This window comes from Cavia porcellus, unplaced genomic scaffold, assembly GCF_034190915.1.
Source record: "Cavia porcellus strain 051 isolate PalLab524CR breed Dunkin Hartley unplaced genomic scaffold, mCavPor4.1 scaffold_18, whole genome shotgun sequence".
NCBI classification, from domain to species: Eukaryota; Metazoa; Chordata; class Mammalia; order Rodentia; family Caviidae; genus Cavia; species Cavia porcellus.
The window spans coordinates 16,717,139-16,737,525 of NW_026947501.1; the positions used below are offsets into that span (position 1 = coordinate 16,717,139).

At 42.4% G+C, this 20,387-nt stretch overlaps 1 long non-coding RNA gene and 1 other non-coding gene across 2 annotated transcripts; both read left to right on the plus strand.

The window, feature by feature from the left end:
• The first annotated feature begins 10,789 nt into the window (after positions 1–10,789).
• LOC134471483 (uncharacterized) lies at positions 10,790–14,858 on the plus strand. The gene is made up of 3 exons (XR_010040929.1): positions 10,790–10,850; positions 11,924–12,155; positions 12,664–14,858. It is a non-coding gene; the product is annotated as an uncharacterized LOC134471483 (long non-coding RNA).
• On the plus strand, positions 11,613–11,746 carry LOC111756084 (small nucleolar RNA SNORA2/SNORA34 family). The gene has a single exon (XR_002790580.1). It is a non-coding gene; the product is annotated as a small nucleolar RNA SNORA2/SNORA34 family (small nucleolar RNA).
• Positions 14,859–20,387: the final 5,529 nt, after the last annotated feature.

The following is a 20,387-nucleotide window of genomic DNA, read 5'->3' on the forward strand; positions in this document are numbered from 1 at the left end:
TTGGGAATACAATGAAAAGCAAAATAGATGGGTGTTGTAGTCAGGGGTGTGCGGAGAGCAATTAGAATCAGGACATGGAGTTTATAATATTATTTTTATAATGATCACCGGGAGTTAACACAGGTAACTGCAGGAAATCTATCCACAACACCAAGGACATAGAATATTTAGTCAAGGCCTAAATCTCACAGCAGTGTCCCACATGAGTCCAGATGTAAACTCAGAGCTCATGACAATGCCTCCCACGAGTCCAACTGGAGGTCCAGAGTCCACAAGAAGGCCTCACGCCAGACTCTTTTATGGATCTGTGCCGGGAAGACCCAAGGGTCAGCGGTGAAAGCCAGAAAGTCCATGCCAGCAGGGTGAAGGAGCTGTGCTGGTGGGATGAGGGTTCTACGCTGGAGCCAAGAAGTCACATTCACAACAAAGACCAGGGCTGTCCTGAAAGGTACCACAGCTGTCCTCAGTGACATGGAGGCCCCGAGCTCCTCCGACGACAAGCACAGTCGGGTATGTGCCAGGAAGCAGCGTGACGAGTTCATCCTGGAGACTAAGCAGCACATGTCTTCCCCTCTGGAGCCAGGAAGCAATGCTCTATGTGAGGACCAGAGCTTCTCCAGGAGAATCGATGGCTCAAACAGCAACTTGCAGGAGAACCCACAATGCCTCAATGCAACAATGCATTAATGCCTCAGCGTCTCAATCCCTCCTTCTTCTTCTCTACTATTTATCCTGGCAACTTTCCTCAGGTGGAGCATCTTCGCTCAGTGCCATGCTGAGGTAATCCAGCAGGCATTAAGTTGCTCACCAGTTCTTAATGCATAACAATGGGTGTCTGTCTGTGTGGAGTTTCCTGTTTGAAGGGACAGGCAACTTACTCAGAGTCCCACTCCAGCAGGGTTAGTTACAGGTAAAGAGCTGGGGCTGGGCTGTGGCTCAGTGGTAGAGCTCTTGCCTTGTGTGCACAAGGCCCTGGGTTCAGTCCCCAGACTGTGACAGAATGTTTGGCAGGGCAATTTGCTCTCTAAAGGAGGCTTCGCTCAGGAAGGTGAGAACGGATGGAGAGCTGGGGCGTGGAAGAGTTAGCTGAGGAAACGGAAGGAGAAGACAGCTGCCAGACCAGGCGAACAGCTGTGCAGAGGCCTGTTCTGTCCTGCAGGCTGCAAGCTGGCTAGAAGGAAGAGCAGCACCCCTGGGGGCCGGGCGCGGGAGGGGCAAACCCCAGAGCACCGATCCTGGAAGCTCTGGAAAGCGTGCTTCCGAGAAGGAGGGCGAGGACAACTGAGTCACGGCGACTGGGGGGGTTAGAACTGAAAGTGTCCCCTGGATTTCACAGCAAGGTGAGCACCATGGAATGAGGGCCAGCAGCCGGGATGGCCCAGCTGGAGGCAGTGGGAGGGGAGGAAGTAGGGTGCCACAGGGCGATGAGAAACCCTGATGGGACACACAGTGGAATCTGGTGGCAGGAGCTCGCCTGTGCATCGCTGTTTTTTTACATGGGCATAATGCCGGAGGACGGCAGTTCTCAGTGATGGGGGAGTTCCATGATGTCATCAGTGTCCTGGAGTTCTTTTGTTTTTCTGTCCTGTCACCCTCAGGCAAAACCTTCCCCCCTCCAGTATGAATGCAAAATGACTGCTTACTCATATAGGAGGAAAAACAAAACACCAAGGCAGAGCGGGGCGTGGTGGTGCATGCCTGTAAGCCCAGCATACAGGAAGCTGAAGCAAGACGATTTCAGTGAGTTTGAGACCAGCCTCAGCTACACAGGGAGTTCAAGCCCAGCCTGAATCACAGAGTGAGACCTTATCTCAAAAAACAAACGGGCTGGGGATTTAGCTCAGCAGCGTAAGTGCCAGCCTGGCAAGCATGAGGTTGTGAGTTTGATCCTGGTACCAACAAAACCCAAACCAAAACAAAAACCTCCAGAAATTTGCTACTAGGTGGGGCATGGAGGCGCACACCTGTAATCCCAGCACTTGGGAGGCTGAGGCAGGAGGATTGCTGTGAACTTGAGGTCAGTCTGGGCTACAAAGTGAGTTCAAGTCCAGCCTGAACTCCATAGCAAAACCCTGTCTCAAAAAGATGAAAAAAATGTTAAAAAGAAGAAAGCAAAGGGTTGGTGCCAACTTTGGCCACACCTTTCACATCATTGGCCGGTACCGTGTCACCTGGCCACTCCTAGCTGCAAGGGAGGAAATGCAGTTCTTTCGATGCTGGCAACTTTCCTCAGGTGGCCATCTACGCTCAGCGCCATGCTGATTTAATTCTGCTGGTGTTAAGTTGACCACCAGTTTTTAACCCATAACGGAAAGATAAAATGACAAGAGGAGCTTGTGGGATGGAGGAACTTGTAAAAATTGGGGATGATGGAATATATTTAGAACTTGATGAAAAGATCTAACAAGAGAAAGAGGTTGAATATATAAAAAACAAAAAGGATAATTAATAGTGTAATGTTCCTTAGAAGGAGGAAAGAGAAAATAAATTAAATTAGGAAAGAGGGATTAACATTAAAAGAGCAGTAAAGATAAGCTCTTTATTGTAACAGAAAGTAGCAGAAGGATGATGGTATGCTTTGTGTTGAGAAGAGACTTCTGTTTGCTGTGTGTTGTGGGAGGGAAGGTCAGGGCTGCGATGGGAAGGTGGCAGGACTGTCAGAGATCTGAGAAGTTGGTGGGGTGAATGAGTCATCTGGCCTCAGAGATTTGGCAGGAAACATTTCTGTGATGATACTTACATGAACTGTCACTGTTCCTGAGTGGATTGGAGACTATCACAAAAGGCAATTGTCTTAAAGTACTTAATGGATAAAATCAGACATTTATGGAGCTTTGCCTATTCTGTTAAATAGAGTGTTTTATTGACCAGGGAAGGGAAGTTTAGTGATCCTATTTGCTAGAGAAGTATCTTCATGGGGTCTAAAGTATTAGGCAAAAATGAAAAATCAGAACATCCAAGAATATTACACGCAGAATCCTTCGACTCTCAAATATGGAAAAAAATTTTGAAATACATATTTGTATATGAAGGGAACAGATATAAAGACAAATTGGAATAGAGTGAAACCATAATATAAAACTTTTATAAAACCATAATTCTGTTTCAGTATGCTTTTCTGTCCACAAAGAATACGGGATTTCCAAATTGGCATGTATGTATATAAATGACTACATCTTCTTACAGTCTAACAAGTTTCACTTCAACCTGGACTAGAAATGGAAAGTCTGAAAGTGCCTCCTAATTAGCAAGCTAGGATGTCTAAGCAAATCCTGGGAGATGCAACATCTGAGTGTGTGGAGCGTTACCGCGTCCCCTTGACAAAGGCACCCAGTGGCCCAGTGTCTTAAGTGAGCGGTGTCGAAATAGAATTGGATCAAGGAGAGGGAGCAATGTTAATTTTTTACTGACAGGATACAAAAAAGTAATGAACTTATTTTATTTATATCTTTTTCTTCTTTGTGGTACTGGGCCTTGAACCCAGGAAGCGGCGTACTACTGAGCTGTACTGCTTTCTCTCTTTTATCTTGGGTCAGGGTCTCACTAAGTTGCCCAGGCTCCCCCAGAGCTTGCAATTCTCTGGCCTCCACCTCCTGAGTAGCTGGATGACGAGTGTGTGTCACCAATCCCAGTATTGATTTTTTTTAAGGTTATTTTTATCGTGTGAAGCAAGTACTGTATACTTCTTTCATCTCAGAAAAGTACTTATCAATACAATTAAATTGTATTTGAGAAGTTTTTTAAAAACTAGTTTTTAATTTTTAAGGGAGGACAGATGGCATTGCCAGTGGGAGAGCACTTGCCCAGCATGTGAGGCCCTGGAACTGATCCCCAGGATCCCCCCAAAAGGACTGATTGCTGTCTACTGTCAATAGGGGAGGTGCCGGAGAAATCAGTGGGGAAAAGCAAGATTCACTCATTCCAGCAATCAAGCCAAGAAGCAAGGACAATCAGAAGGGAAAATGTTTGTTACAACCGAATTTTTAACTGAGTTTTAATTTGGACATCTAAATGTTTTATCTACAAAGTCCTGTCTCCTTCTCAATGTAGTGGAAATTTCTACCACCTAAAATATCAGTATCCATTGGAACCCAGGCCATGAAACTTGACTTTTAAAGTATCTGACTTTAAATTTTTTCTTCACCAAATTTATTTGTTGTATCCCATATGAACACATTCTGTTTTATTTCCCCTAGAAATGGAATTTTATCTAATTTGTTTTTTTGATTTTGAGACCGGATCTCGTTATGTAGTACAGGCTCATTTATGTAGCCCAGGCTGACCTCGAATTCACGTGTCCTCCTGCCTCTGCCCGAGTGCTGAGATTACAGGTGTGTGCCACCATGCCCAGTTTAGATTTAATTTGGAATTTTGGTCAGTCCAGCATTTAGGAGGAGCTTCATTTGCAACATTAAAGGAAAATTCTATTTCTGATTATATTTCATAGAATTCAAAAAGTCAGAGGTTTCTCTGGTGTGTCATTTGTTGGCACTGTAGTCCCATATTTTGTCAGAAGATAGGTCTGAAAACCCTTAAGTAAGTATTTGTGCTACCAAAGCACCGCGGCACTTTGGAGAGTAGTGTCCTATTCCCTTGGAGAGAGAGTGTCACGTGCTGCAGGCCATATGCTGTTCTAGGAGTACTGAGTGTACCCTGGTAGCAGCCCTCCAGGCTAGTTATTATGTTCCCATTTATGAGGCAACTGAACTGGGGCCTGTAAGCTTAATTAATTTGCCCAAGATTACATGACTGATACACAGCCAAAGCAGAATGGTAACCATCATGCCACATCATCCCAGTAAGGTGTTTGACTCTCAATGAACACCACACAAATCATGGGGCGCAGTCGGACTGTCTCCTAAGGAGTGAAACAGGTCACAACCCATTTCTCAGACTGTCTTGCCGGGGTGACAAGGCCACGCTGCTCTGTTAGGTTAAATGACGCATGCTGGCCACCAGCTATTTCTAGTATAAACAAGAACATCTGCATTTATATTGTGATATACACTTTCAAAAAGGCTTTGTTAAACTTGCCGCATATGGTAGTTCCCTGCTGCATCACCTGGGGTGCAAGATACTCAACTGGCTTAGCAAGTACTGTATATGGTGCTGTGACCAAAGAGGTTTACTGAAGACGGAAGACCTGGCCAAATCTTTCTATTATATGTGTACATATATGTATGTAAAAATAGTATTAGCTATAGTACTGATTTCTGAGCTTGCTGAACAGCAAGTTTTGTGCTGGTGTTGTTTGGACATTGAATGCACACGTCTTGGGCTCTGATTTGGAGATGACAGTGAACACTGTATGCACCATCACTGCCCCTTGATTGACATGGTTTAAAATTCTGTTGTAGTTTTTTTTCTTCTTCTCCTTCTTTTCTTTTTTATCCTTGAATAACATGGATTTTAAAAACAAATAAATACATTTTATATTATATGATATGTTTGTCTAGTGTCACCACATTTGTTAAGCATTGCAGCTTCCATGTATGCACACAAACAATAATACAAAACATGTCCAGAATATGAATTCGGTTTGTAATAAAGGCTAGTTGTACCCATGGTAGGGATATTCAGTTTTCTGTAAACTGTCATTTAATAATGTGATTTTTCTTGTGGAGAAGTAAAAGGGTAAGTCAGGTTGTTTTACTCTTTTATGTATTTTTTTAATGTATATACTTTTTAGCCATTTCTTTTACTGGAAAATTTCAAGCATACACAGAAAGAGAAACAATAATATTATAATTAATGGCCAGGCATTGTGACACAGCGTATAATCCCAGAACTCTCAGAGGCTAAGGCGGGTGGACCACTAGAGTTTGAGGTCAGCCTGGGGTACCTAGCGAGTTCAAGTCTAGCCAGAACTATGTAGCAAGGACCTGTGTCAACAAGCCAAAGCAAAACAAAACACATTTCATACACTTCCAGTTAAATTTTTAAAAAACCTTATATATTCTGTTTACAAGAGGCATGCAAACCAAATGTCAAAGAAAAAGTAAGAAATAAAGGAATAGATCCAGGTATGGTAGCACAATGCCTGTAATTCCAGCACTCTGAGAGGATGAAGCAGGAGGATCACAAGTTCAAATCCAGGGCTGGGGATTTAGCTCCGTGGCATAAGCACCTGCTTTGCAAGCATGTAGTGAGTTCAATCCCCAGTACCAAAAAAAACCCAACAACAACAAAAAACAAGTCAAGTCCAGTCTGAGAAATTTAGTGATTTAGCAAGACCCTGTTTTAAAAATGTAAAATAAAAAAATGCCAGTCGCAGTGGCACATGGCTATAATCCTGACTCTCAGGAGGCTGAGGCAGGAGGATCACTGCCAGTTTGAGGCCAGTGCGGGTTACAAAATGAGTTCAAGTTCAGCCTGAACTGTATAGTGAAACCATGTCTCAAAAACAAAGAAAAGAAAGAAATGGAAGATTCAACACAAAAAGTGTTAAAAGGGATGCAAAAATAGCACTTTTATAGTCCTTCTTCTTGAATGTTATTTGATATAGCACTGTAGCACTATAATTGTATACCTGAGAAATTTTGCAGACCTAGTAGTCTGAGGAAAAGCAGGTAATGGAGATTTCCTAACCGCACTCTCCCATCTCTGGTGCCTCACCCCCTGCTTTATGGGATCCCCCGCTGCTCCCTAGATTCCCAGGTCCAGTTTCCCCAGCATTTTTACACCCACTTACAGCGGGCTCTATACACATGCCCTCAAGTGTCTCCTTCAAAACACTAAAGGGAGCCAACTGCAGCTGCCGTGCGGCTCACTGGAAGTTAAGTCACGCCTCCATTTTCCCCCAGTGAGCTCTTCCCTCCTTCCTTCCCCCTTGCAAGCCTGTCCACGTCACCTGCTGCTGGCTCCATCACAGGCCCCGGATCAGGCTGAATCTCTGCCTACGGAACGGGCTTTCAGCATCCTGGGCCTCCAGCCCAGCCTTGGTGGCCTCCAGCCCTCAGGCTCTGGCCTCACTGCCTGAGGTTTATCCAAGGCCAGCATGGTGGCCATCCTCTATTCCCTTTCCTTCCAACCAATCACATCACATATTACACTCACTTAAGTTAGACACTCATTTGTGCTGAGCACTTTGTCACCAGCTTCAGGTTTTAAAAATTTTTATCACGATCCATAGTAAAAATAATGCTAACAACATAATCATAACATTTTACATTGTGAAAAGGTGCACAAAAGATTTCTCTAGATAATACTTAGTCCAAAGCATCATGGGGAGTCTTATTTATCTGACCCAGGTCAGCCAACATGAAGTCACTGATGGTTGTGAGGTCGATCACCAGCCTGTCTGAACCAACGGGTCTTCATCTAGAAACTGATATATACGTTTGATGTTCATTTGTTCATTCACTAGGCAAACACCTCAGTAAGTAGTGCCAGGCAGGTAGAGATCTGGCTCCCCTGCTCATCCAATGACTCAGGACAGATTTTATAAACATATCGCATATAACATATAACATGTGCTAGGGTTCATCTCCGTTACGTTCATGCTTCACTAGCTGTCACTTACGAAGCAAGCTGCTTCACATAGCACATTACAGGCCTCAGTTTGTAACAACCTACTCTTGCTGGGGATACTGCTCAGTGGCACGGCACCTGCCTGGCAAGCGTGAAGTCGTGAGTTCGATCTCTGGTACCAAAAAAATAGAAAATGAATGAAAAAGCACATAACCCAGAAAAATATGCTCTTCTGTGTAAACCATTTCATAAAAATCTAAGATATTTAGAAACCTTATTGTACTTCATGATAATCTAATGAATTAATTCAAATGATATAAAGCCTGTTTTCATTTAAATTTGATGAATTTTGCCAGGTATGGTGGCGCATGCCTGTAACCTCATCAGAGGGCTGAGGCAGGAGGAGGATCATGTGAGTCTGAGGCCAGTCTGGGCTGCACAGTGAGTTCAGTATTAACCTGGGGGCTGGGGATTTAGCTTAGCAGCATAAGTGCCTGCCTTGTAAGTCCATGGTTGTGAGTTCGATCACCAGTACTGAAAAAAAAAAAAAAAAATCAACTTGCCCTACATAGCAAGGCTGTTTCAAAAAAAACAAAAAAGGAAAAAATTGATGAATTTTATACAAGTTTAACTTAAAATGTCCCAAATGCATTTTGGATAAACTCGGCCCTATCTCCACGTATTGATATGTACAGAGATGGTGAGGCTATTTCTTTGTCCCTTCAATTGATTTTTAGCAATGTAAAGTGGGTTATCAGAAGAGCTGATGTGTAATTTCTGAAGCAAAGTGACAGGTCAGTGTTTCCCCAGATACGTGGTTGAGCCTGGTGGGATGGAGAGCCATGCTCTATGCTGTCGGCTGGGACCGAGCCTCAAGAAAGAAGCTATGACTTCCCAGGGCAGAAAGAATTGGGCATCAGAGCTGAAGCATTGACTCCCAAATTATTAAACACTGCCTCAGGTGTGTTATGCAGATTGCTCTCTCTGCATTTCTTGCCCTCTGCTCATCACAGAGGTGATCTCAGGCCTCCTCCCTAGCCCAGCTCGGTCACAGCAGCCACATAGTTTCTGCCACTCTCCCTGTCTCCCTGATATCCCTGAGCCACTGCCCTCGTGGAGAATTAATAAACCTGGGCTAGCGCCTGGGTCATGGCCTTGTTCTAGTGAACGCCGTCTTGGCTGGATGTAGCCCCCCGTGGCTCCCCCTCACTGTGCATGGGGTCTTTATTCTCACCTTGGAAGTGGTAGATTGGAATTAAGTCACTACAATTCCAATAGCTGCTCCATGAAATTAGAAATATAAGCCTTCCTGGATCATGATGAGGACAGGGAAGGGAGCTCTCTATTTCCCCAGCTTCTCTTTATCTCTTAACTCTCTTTGAGTTGGTACAGTGAGAGATGAGAGTGTTACTAAAAGCTCTGCTTTCACAACACAGGTGTTAATAGCTTCACTGTACATAAAAGTGATTATAGAGAACATAAAATATCACACAAACTCCAGCTTAAAGGTATTCCCAATCCCCAACTCAGCATGATCTCCCAAATGTCCTTACTGTAATGGTACTTGATGAGCAGATACTTATGGTATAAGAATGAAGAATCTTTTTTTTTTTTTTTTTTTTTTTTTTTTTTGGTACCAGGATTGAACTCATGCTTTGTGCTTGCCAGGCAGGTCTTGGAATGAAGAATCTTAACTGACTGCCTATTTTACAGAGACTCAAGACCAAGTGAACACATTATTAGGAAATTCTACTCCTAGGCTTTGGAAGGGCGTTGGACAAGTCAAGAGTTTGATGCTTAAGTCTCACCAGCTTTGTGGTAAACCTGCTTCTGTGAGTATCAATTACTAAATGGAATGAATACGGTAAGGTAATTATGAGCATGACTCTGAGCTTAAAGGAATCAAACAGATTTTTAACTCCACCATTTTAATTTCTGAGTTTGAACAAATTAATTTCTCTGTGCCTCGATTTTTCAATCTTTGATAAAGGAATAATAGTTAACACATAGGGCAGTTATGAGTTGAAAAAAATAATGTATACAGTGCATAGTCTGGGGTCCGGTACATGGTTGATACTAAAAAACGGAGAAATACTTAGTGAAGAAGATGATGCTGGTACTAATGCTGTACTGATACGATAAGCACTCAGGAGCTTTTAGGGATGTTATAAATTTTGGTCCTTGTTTTGATCCACTTTGACAAAATAGCTGAGGCTGGATATTTTATAAAGAAGAGAGATTTATTTGGTGGTTGAAAAGCCCAAAAGATAAGGTGCTAGCATCTGGGAAGGGCCTGCACAGCTGTTACGACTTGGCGAAGAGGTGGGAGGGTTAGGCGTCCTGAAGGTGCAGAGTACCTGGGACACCCTCAGTTTGTAACAACTCACTCTTGCAAGAGCTGCTTGTACTTCAAGAACTACATATGTGCATCTTATCTGAGGGTGATGCTCCTGTGTTCTGATCAGCTTCCCCTCGGCCCTGTCTCTGAAAAGCTCTCGCCTCTCATCACCATGGTGTTCCAATCATGTTTCAGGTCTGCTAATCTTTGGGGGAACACACTAAACCATATCCAGGCTATAGTAATACTGTAACAAATGTTCCCAAATAACTATGACTTTTGAGTGACTTGGTTCTGGTGTCCAAACTTTTTGCAAAATTCTGCTATAAAATCTGGTGGAAAATGCCTTAAATTTTTTCTAACCTGAGCAGAAAAGTAGCATAAACAAACAGGATGTTAAGGCAGAAAAGATAGGAAAAGTTTAGAAAGTATTTTCATAGTGCCGGGCGTGGTGGCTCACGCCTGTAATCCCAGCACTCGGAGGCTGAGGTGGGGGGATCATTGTGAGTTCGAGACCAGCCTGAGCTACAAAGTGAGCTCAAGGCCAGCCTGAATTGCATAGCGATACCCCATCTCAAAAAAGACAAAAAAAAAAAAAATTTCATATTGCCAGGACTACAAGATATAACTAACATTCATATCAGTTGATTCTTGTTTTTCATTTAGTTTCTTTTTTAATTGACACAGCGTCTTGCTATGTAGTTCAGGCTGGTTTTGAATTTATAGTGCCCTCTTCCTGCCTCAACCTCCCAAATGCTGGGATTACGGGCAACACCACACCCGGCCAGTATATCAGGTGATTCTAAGAACTGTGACTTCCCTGACCTCCCAGGCTGCTCTGTAACCTTCTACCCATCTCTTTTAATTTAGAGTCCTTTGTATCACATTAGCTCTGATTTCCATGAATTTTCCTCTTGTGTGCCTCTCTGTAATACCCTTCTTTGGTTTTGTACAACTAAAGGTAATAGCAGGAGAAGTTTTGAAGGAGAAGAGCAAGCGGCCACCATTTCTTGGTTGTTTAGAGCTGATCCCTCATTGCCCTGTGAGTGCATTGGTGCTTGGAAATGGTCTGATGTTGGGCTTAAAATCAAGGTTTAGAATGTTAGCTCATTAATCCAGAGTTCTCCAAGTCCCCTCTTGCAAGCCTTCCTTCAACTGAAGGCTGTTGTGTTTTGTTTGTTCGTTTGTTTGTTTTGGAATTGGGGATCAAACAATCTAAAGGCTTTTAAAAGGAGAGTTGGGTGGGCTAGAAATAGGCTGCTCCTGCCTTGCATGTACAAGATCCTAGGTTTGATTCCCAGCACAAAGAGAGAGAGAGAGAGAGAGAGAGAGAGAGAGAGAGAGTTGAGGAACATATCTGTATCTATATCTATATCTATATATTATATCATATAGTAATTATAACCTCAATGTATATTTTATATTTAATAAGTCTTTATATATATGTATATTAGCATACAGTGAATAAATGTTTGATGTTAAGAGAAACTAAAGAAATACACTTATTGCTATGCCCCTGAATCAAGGCCAGCAGTGTCCTTTCTTTTTTTCTTTTTCTTTCTTTCTTTCTTTCTTTCTTTCTTTCTTTCTTTCTTTCTTTCTTTCTTTTTCTTTTTCTCTTTCTTACTCTTTCTCTGTTTCTCTCTCTGTGTCTCTCTCTTTCTTTCTTGTCTTTTTGAGTCAGGGTCTCACTATGTAGTTCAGGTTGGTCTTGGGCTCACTTTGTAGCCCAGGCTGGTCTCAAACTTGCAATAATCCTCCTGCCTCAGCCTCCCAAGTGCTGTGATTACAGGACTGTGCCGCCATGCCCAGCTAAGGCTGGCAGTTTTCTGAAGCTGTTGTTTTCAAACAGGAGCCTAAAGTGGTATCTTTCTATGGTCTGTTGGCCATTTCAGAACTTTAGAAATGTAATGACTGATTCATTAGAAAGAAGCAATTTGTCCCCTGGTGAGCCAGGTGTTATACCCACCCACGTGCTCCAGAGAAAGGGAGGCTGCCCCCCAGCTTGGTTAGCCCACACCTCAGGCCGAGAGGAGAGGAAGCCACACTCCTGGGGTTCCACTGCCATCAGGAGAACATCACTGAGCAGCCATTCCACACCTCTCTGCCACCCAGGAACCTCAGATCAGAGGAACCCAAGTGCCTGGCCTCATCCCCTGCACTAAGGGATCAGCAGCCAATGCAGGAAACACCTGGGACTCAGCAACCAAATGATTTGAAGGAAGACGGAAAAATGTAAAGATGAAGGAGCCGTGTGCAATCTCAGACCTCCAGCCCAACCAGAACAAGTCCAGGAGGAGACAAAACAGAAGAAATTGGAAGTCACACACCTGAAATTTCTGAAATGGTAACAACTGAAGTAAAGAGACAGCTTAGCACTTACATTGTTTAATGTGCCATTTGATTGACTTTGCATGCCTGTGTCTGGTGGCTTAAGCATCTATTTAAAGGATAACAATGTGCATTATAGTAACTATGGTTGCTTTCTACTGTCTTGTTTTTGAGATCCAATATTGCTGGAGATTTAGCTCAGTGGTGTAAATGCCTGCCTGGCAAGTATGAGGTCATGAGTTCCCCAGTACCAAAAAAAAAAAAAAAAGAAAGAAATCCAGTATCATTCCCATTGTTTTGTTTTGCTTGTTGTTTTATTCTCTTTAAAATAAAATAAAAAAAAGAAATACGAAATATGAAAGAAATCAACCTTCCATTAGGTGATATAAATTGGGAGCAGGACTATACATCTTCAGAGTGAGAGTTTGTTTGTTTTGTGAATCTGGACTGGAGTGTCCTTGAAAGTGGGGGGTCCTAAAAACATACAGGTATATTTTTGTTTAAGTATTTGCTCATGTTTGCAGGTCTGGACTATTCTCCTCCATTCACCAGGCCAGAAGAGAAGTCACGTGAAGGAATTCAACTGTTTTGGTCCCAGGACTCCGTAGAACCACATGGCTGCATGATTCAGGATTGGTGTTCCACTGGTAGCAATCCCAGCACTCAGGAGGCTGAGGCAGGAGATCATCGTTCAACTCAGTGGTCCACTTTGGAAATATTCTGCCATCTGATTGCATTTCTGTGACTTGTGGGGCAAGACCATCCCTGGGAGTGCCCCGAATACAGAGAACTCTCAACAGGAAGTACAAAGAATGCAAACAACCCATTTTTTTCTATAATACTTAGAATTGAAAACAGGACCTACACATTCTAGGGGAGTGCTCCACCACTAAGCTACATCTTCAACCCTTTTCTTTATTTTGAGGCAAAATTGTGCTAAATTGTCTCAAACGTACAATCTTCCTGCCTCAGCCTCCCTGGTAGCTGAGATTACTGGTATGTGTTACCATTAACCAACCCAATTTTAAAAATGAGCAAAAGATTTGAACAGATACTTCACAGAGAAATTGTAGGCATGGAAAATAAACACATGAAAATATAATCAATAGCATTAGGAAAATGTAAATTAAAACCATGATATTCTACTGCATTTATTAGAATGGCTAAATTTTGGACTGGGAGTTTAGCTCAGTGGTGCAAGCACCTGCTTGGCAAGTGTGAGGTTCTGGGTTCAATCCCTGGTACAAAAAAAGAGGCTAAAATAAAAGACTAACTATACTAATTACTGGCAAAGAGATGAATAAAGTAGAAGTTTCACACATTGCTAGAAAAAATATAAAATAAACAACCACTTTGGGACTTGGCATTGTATTATAAATGAGATACGTACTTATTATATGATTTAGCCTTTCTGCTTCCAAGTATTTATCCAAGAAAGCATATGGCTATTAGAATGCAAACATATGTATTTGTACACAAATGTTCATAGCAGCTTTGTTTTTAATGGCTCCAAATTAGAAACAATCCAAATGTCTCTCAACAGTTGAACAGATAAACAAATTGGCATATCAAAAAACCTGAATATTTAGCAATAAAAATGAATGAACTTTTGATACATACACTATGAATAAATCACCACAGATAAACCAGTAACACAATTATTTTTTAAAAAACACAAACAAGCCAGGTATGAGGGCGTACACCTGCAATCCCAGCACTCAGGAGGCTGAGGCAGGAGATCACCAGTAGTTTGAGGCCAGCCTGAACTACAAAGTGAGGTCTTGTTTCAAAAAACAAAACAAAACAAAAAGAAGAAGAAAAGGAGGAAGAAGAGGAGAAAGAAAGGAAAGAAGAAGGAAGTAAGAAAGGAAACAAAAAGATGCACATGATGCTCTGTTTCATTTTAGAAAGTACAAACTAATTTGTACCAGCAGAAAGCAGATCAGCAGTTTCCTATGGCTGGGGGTAAGGGCAAGAAGGAGAAATTACAGAGGTATGAAGAACTTTTGAGGATTGCAGAGAGGCATGAAGAAATATTTGGATACATGTATTATTTTGATTGGGTGATGGTAACTTAGGCTACACACATACATTACAATTCATTGCATTGTACACTTCAGGAACCGTGGGAACCTGAGGGAGGAGAGTTGAATGTGTGAGCCCACCCTGCACAATGGAGTGGCTTAGTGACTGTTTTAAAATTGAAACAAATGTGCCAGGCATTTTGGTACATGCCTGAAAGCCCAGCACTCAAGAGGCTGAGGCAGGAGAACTGGTGTGAGTTTGAGAGCAGCCTGGGCTACAAAGTGAGTTCAGGTTAGCCTGAACTACATAATGAGACCCTGTCTCAAAATGACCAAATAAATGAATTAAAACAAATAAATGCATAAGTAAATAGGGGTTGGAGATGTAGCTCAGTGTGAAAGCGCAGGGTTCAATAGGGTACCAAAGTCACATCGGCTGATTGAGAACCAAGAAGATCTCCACACCCCATAAGCAACTGGCTGATTCGGAGGGTCACAGGCAGAGAAGACAGCAACTGAAGTAAAGAAACAATTTAATGCTTGTATTGTTTGAATAACTTTGAGGCCTAAAGCCAGTAGTCTGAACATCTATTGGAGGACAACAATACACAATATTGGGGATTTTGTACTGTCTTGTTTTTGTAATCCAATATTGTTCTCATTGTTTTGCGTTGTTCTGTTTTATTCTCTTTAAAATAAAAAGACCCAAAAGGATGTATACTCTAAGTATGTCTTTTTTGTATGTTAATAATAATATTTCAATAAAGCTCTTAAAAATATTTTATCACAACAACAACAACAAAACCAAACCTTATCTCAAACTTAAAATGTTTTTAAGGTCTAGCGTATCTGGTATTCACTTCCCTCTTTTTTATTTTTTAGTGGTGGATTTTTGCAATACAACCTAGTTGCACTTGTTGTGGGGCAGTGGTACATGTATACCTTTGATCATTTTCAATCCTTTTCCATGGTTCCCATCAGTTTCCTCTTAACTTGATCCTTGAAGTCCTAACTGATGGTAACTCAAATGCTTGCAAATTTCACTAACATATGCCTACTTGAACACACTGCCAAGGCTCTTCCCGGGACCTGCAGGAGGCCCCAAGGACACATGGGGACAACAGGGAACTCCTTGGCCTTCCTGGAGTTTGAGAGAAGCGGGGAAGGAGGCAGGCCCAGTGGTGTAGCTGACTTCCCAGACCCCTGGACTCACAACAGTAGTTTGGATATTAAGCTGCGCACCCCTGTTCTGAGGTCACAAGCTTGTAAGGTCGGAGAACCTATCGATTACATGGGGAATGGGCAAGTTTGGAAAGGTCAGCGGCTCTGACCTCCGGAGTTTATGCATTATCACCCGACACAGACCTGCCTGATGGCTTAGGAGATGGACTTGCAGTTCAGGCAGTGGGTGTAAGATAAGACGTCTGGATTCTATTACCGAGCAGCGGCTGCTACTATTTGCTGATTTGTGACTTGGTAGATCATTTCATCTCTGGGTGTGGATTTCAGCATTAGTAAAATGAAAACAAGAGTTGGAGGGAAGGGCGTGGGACGAGGAGGGAAAGAGAAGAAAGGGAATTTACGTGTCTTATGTACATGTACCAACTGCACACAAGGAATGTAAACTTTTAGTGAAAAAAAGATCCTCAATATTTAGACTGGAGATAATCACTAGCCTCTCTTTGATTGTCTTTAGAGGCTCTTTGTAGACTCATCCACTTAAACAACCCATGAATATCCTAAACTTGCATTTTCTACCTCGGATCATGGTCCTCTAACGAGCCACTGACAAGGGAGAAGCAGCTAGCACAGGTTGGGTGTACACTTTTTTCTTCATCCCCGTTGACCCTATGTGTGTTTCTTCCATTCTCAAAGGCAACAAACAAAAAGAACAAATAACGCCCCTACATGGTAGGTAAAATTATTATCCTTAATTATTTAGGACTGTCAAAACAGATGCAAGCAGATTGAATTACTGTGAGGACCACAGGATGACAGCCACGTTTATCCCTTATCCACCTCTTCATTATCTCCCCTCCTGCAAAGCACAGCCTAAAATCTTAAGCACAATACAACACAAGTGCATTTGAAATTATTGTGACAACTGTTTAAGGTTGAACATTTTAACTGAAAGTTTCTTATGCTAAAAATAGTTTTTTTATTTTTATTTTTTTATTTTTGGTCTTTTTGAGGCAGGGTCTCTCTATGGAGTTCAGGCAGGCCTTGAGCTCACTTTGAAAAATAGTTTTTAACAGAAAATAAAAGAAAATATAAGATATGAACTAGTTAGTTCAAAAGGAATTAAGCGTCTTTGCTTTATTAATTTGTAAAGAGACAGGCTCTCACTATATAGTCCAGGCTGTCCTTGAACCCACCACATAGCAAATGACAGCTTTAGACCCTTTGTGATCCTCCTGCCTCAGTGTCCCAAGTGCTGGGATTACAGTCATGCACTATCATGCCTGGCTAAGTGTCTCTGCTTTAAACAATTCAGATCTGATGTACCTTTTGCTATTGCTTTATAATGAACTCAAACACATGTCTGACAATTTTTCATCATTTTGTATACAGATATAATACCTTCAAGGATTACTTTATATCAGCATTATCTTAAATTAGACAGCTCAGCAGAACTCCACGCTGAACACTTAACAATAACCCGTTTGTTTTGAAAACAACCATTTTACGTTTACACGCTGTTGGTCAGTGTTCTCATTGGATCACTATCACATCCTCTGAGAGACACAGACAGGTGTTACAGAAAAGGAACTGAGGTATATAGTGACAGTGACTTGCCAGCATGGTGGCACACACCTGTAATTCCAGCACTTGGGAGGCTGAGACAGGAGGACTGCAGTGACTTCAAGGCCAGCCTGGGTTACACAGTAAGACCCTGTCTGGAAAAAAAAAAAAAAAAAAAGGCGGTGACTGCCTCAGGGCCAGAGTTCCTTAGTCCCCAAAACTTGCATTGTGCACCCATGCTGCACCTTGGGGACTGGGGTTGCTCTGTGTCCTGTTCGTGACCTATAAGCCTAGCTCAGTGCCTACGGTCACTCTAGAAACCTTTTAGATGGCTTCGTCATGGTATAAATGCCTGTAAAATAATGTGACTAATGGGTTTATCTCTGTCCCTGATTTCTGGCTTAGTGCTCCTGAAATCTGTGGAGCCGGGGACACTAGATCTTTTGTTCTAGTATTTGGTCTTTGGCTGGTTGCTAACCCAGAGCTCTTCAGGCCTTCTTAACTTCCTGACGGAGGTGCTAAATTTGCTGAAATTTCTTGGGCAATAGGAGCATTTTTTTTCTTCCAGGAAAATGACCCCTGGCAGGCTCCTGGCCAGTCTCAGAACGGGGCCTGGCCTCCAGGAGAAGCATGTGATAGGAGGGTTGAAACTTCTATTTCCTCTCTGACCTCGGGGAAGGAAGGGGGAAAGGTCAAATTGATCCCCCAGGGCCAGTCCTAGAAGCAGTCCTGCCTACACAACGCATCTCCACACAAACGCAAAAGGACAGTGCTGGGAGAACACACAGCGAACCTGTGCGGCAGGCTGGAGGGGGAATGGAGGCCCTCTTTCCCCATGCTTTTATCTAACTGTTCATCTATGTCCTTTATTACTTTTTTTTTTTAGTCGGTACCAGGGATCGAACTCACGACTGCCTGCTTGCAAGACAGGTGCTTATGCCACTGAGCTAAATCCCCAGCCCCTATTACTTTTTATTAATACAACAAACCAGCAGATGTGCTTTGCTGTGAGCCATCCTAACAAATTAATCAGACCCAAAGAGGTTTGTAGAAGATACCCCCTTATGGTTTTCTGTTTCCTTATGTTGATTATTCTTCAGATCTTTATTATAAAATTCTGTATTTTGAAATAATTGTCGATTCATATGAAGCTGCAAGACATACAGATACCCTGTATACCCTTTATGCAGTTTCTTCCAGTAGTTACATTTTACAGAACTATAATGAAATGTCATAGCTAGAGTTTAACATCCACACAGTGGAGACACAGAAACTCCCACAGTTCCACCACCATAGGAATCTTCACACTCATGAAGAGAAAGGGTTGAGTTTTGAAGATTCTCGGCCCATGATTGGCTGGTCATCTTGCTCTTCTTTCTCCTACGGTGTCTCTCTCTCCCCTCCTCCTCCTGCTCCTCTTTCCTCATGTGCTTATATTTAGACACCCTCCCAAAACCTCATGACTGGTGGGCTTTGGGGAGTGACTGGGTCATGGCTGTATAATACTAACACTGATTAGCCCCCTGATGGGTCTAGCATAGTTCTGGGAATGGATGATGGACTTACTTCTTCTTCTCTTTCCTCTCTTCTCCCTCTACCTCTTCCTTCTCCTTCTGAGCCAGGGTCACACTATTTTGCCTAGTCTAAACTCCTAGGTGGGCTCAAGTGATCCTCCTGCCTCAGCCTCATGAGTGCTTGAGCAGTGCTTTTGTGCCTGTGGTGAGGCAGCACTAGATGAGACGCATCAGCTGGAAGACAAGCTTCACACAATGTCAGCAGGCCTCGCACCAAGCCCGCCTCTTCCCAATCACACCAAGCTGGGGTTTGAACACTCAAGCACTCAGAGACACCCAAGATTCCAGAGCACTGTCCATTATTACCACACTCATGTTTCTCCAACTCCCAACCTCTCCCTAACCTCAGCAACCGCTTCTAGTTCTGTGACTTCGAGAACGTTATGGAGTGGAATCACACAGAGTTAACCTCTTGGCATTGCCCCTTTTCATTCAGTGTAATTTTCTTTTGCTGTCATCAGCTTGTTGCATCACAGCATTTTTTTTTTACCATCTTACATATATCTTTGCTTAAGCCAGTTCCATGAGAGCAAGGGTTGTTTTGTATATTGTACGTATGAAATAGGAATATCTGTTGAATGCAGTTTAAAGTCTTTAACATGATTGATGGACTCTAACTGAAACATGCTTCCCTTCCAACCTCATCTTTCATTGTCACAACCCGCCACTCCATTCCCTTACCCTGTCATTCACCTGTCTGCCTTTTATGGCAACACTGTCTACTGTATGATTTGTTTCAGACTGGCTGTTTAGAGCAGTGGTTCATAAACTTTAATGTGCACCAGAACCACCTGGATGACTGAGCTGAGCTCTATCACCAGAGCTTTTGATTAAGTAGGGCTATGGCATTTCTGATATGTTCTTTTTTTTTTTTTTTTTTTTTTTTTTTTGGTCTTTTTCGTTTTTATCGGTACCAGGGATCGAACTCACGACTACCTGCTTGCAAGGCAGGCGTTTATGCCGCTGAGCTAAATCCCCAGCCCCCTGATATGTTCTTTGATGATATTGATGCTACTATTCTATGGACCACACTTTGAAAATTACTAACTTAGGGGCCAGGGATATGGCTCATTGGTATAAGCACCTGCCTGACAAGCACAAGGTCATGAGTCTGGTCCCCAATACCAAAAATAAAATAAAGTAAAATGCTTTAAAAAAAAAGAAAAAGAAAATTATCACCTTAGAATAATGTTAAATCCCACAGTCTTCACCCACCTGACTTAAATTTTGAGTTCCTCCCTTGCACTAGAACACAGTGTGCAGGGCACTCTGTACTCACCCCATCACATGAGCCATTACCAGGTACTGTTTGTGTTTTGCACCCACAGGACTGTACCCTCCACATCTTAGAGTCTAACCCAGAGAAGCCACCCAATTTATATGACTAAGTTCTCTAATTTTGATACTTTAGAAGACTTAAATAACATCTGACAACCACAGGATATTCAGAGACATGCTCCTGTGTGCTCAAAATAAAGAATGGAGACACACAGGCAAGGATTAAGGGAAAAGACAGCAAAAGTTTTTATATTAAGGCTTAAGAAGGTTTAGTGTTTATTGCAATTCTTTACAACCAAAACATGATACTGAAATCATGACTGACTACAAAGGTCAAGAATGTGAGCTAAGATACTTTACCCATTATCCTTGCAATAAATACTTCAGAGTCTGTATTTTGTTCAGACTAAACACTCCTAACTACAAGACTATCTAACACAGCCAGGGCTTCGAAATACTCTTCAGTCAATTCCCAGAGCTGGCCAGATGATGAAATCTGAACATAATTTGCCTGCACAGGTGTACAGACCATCAGCGTGTCTAAAATCCCCCAAGCTTCCACAGCACTAGACACTTGAAAGGTTTCAATAAACTCATGACAAAGTCGTGCAAAATCTGGCCTAATGATTG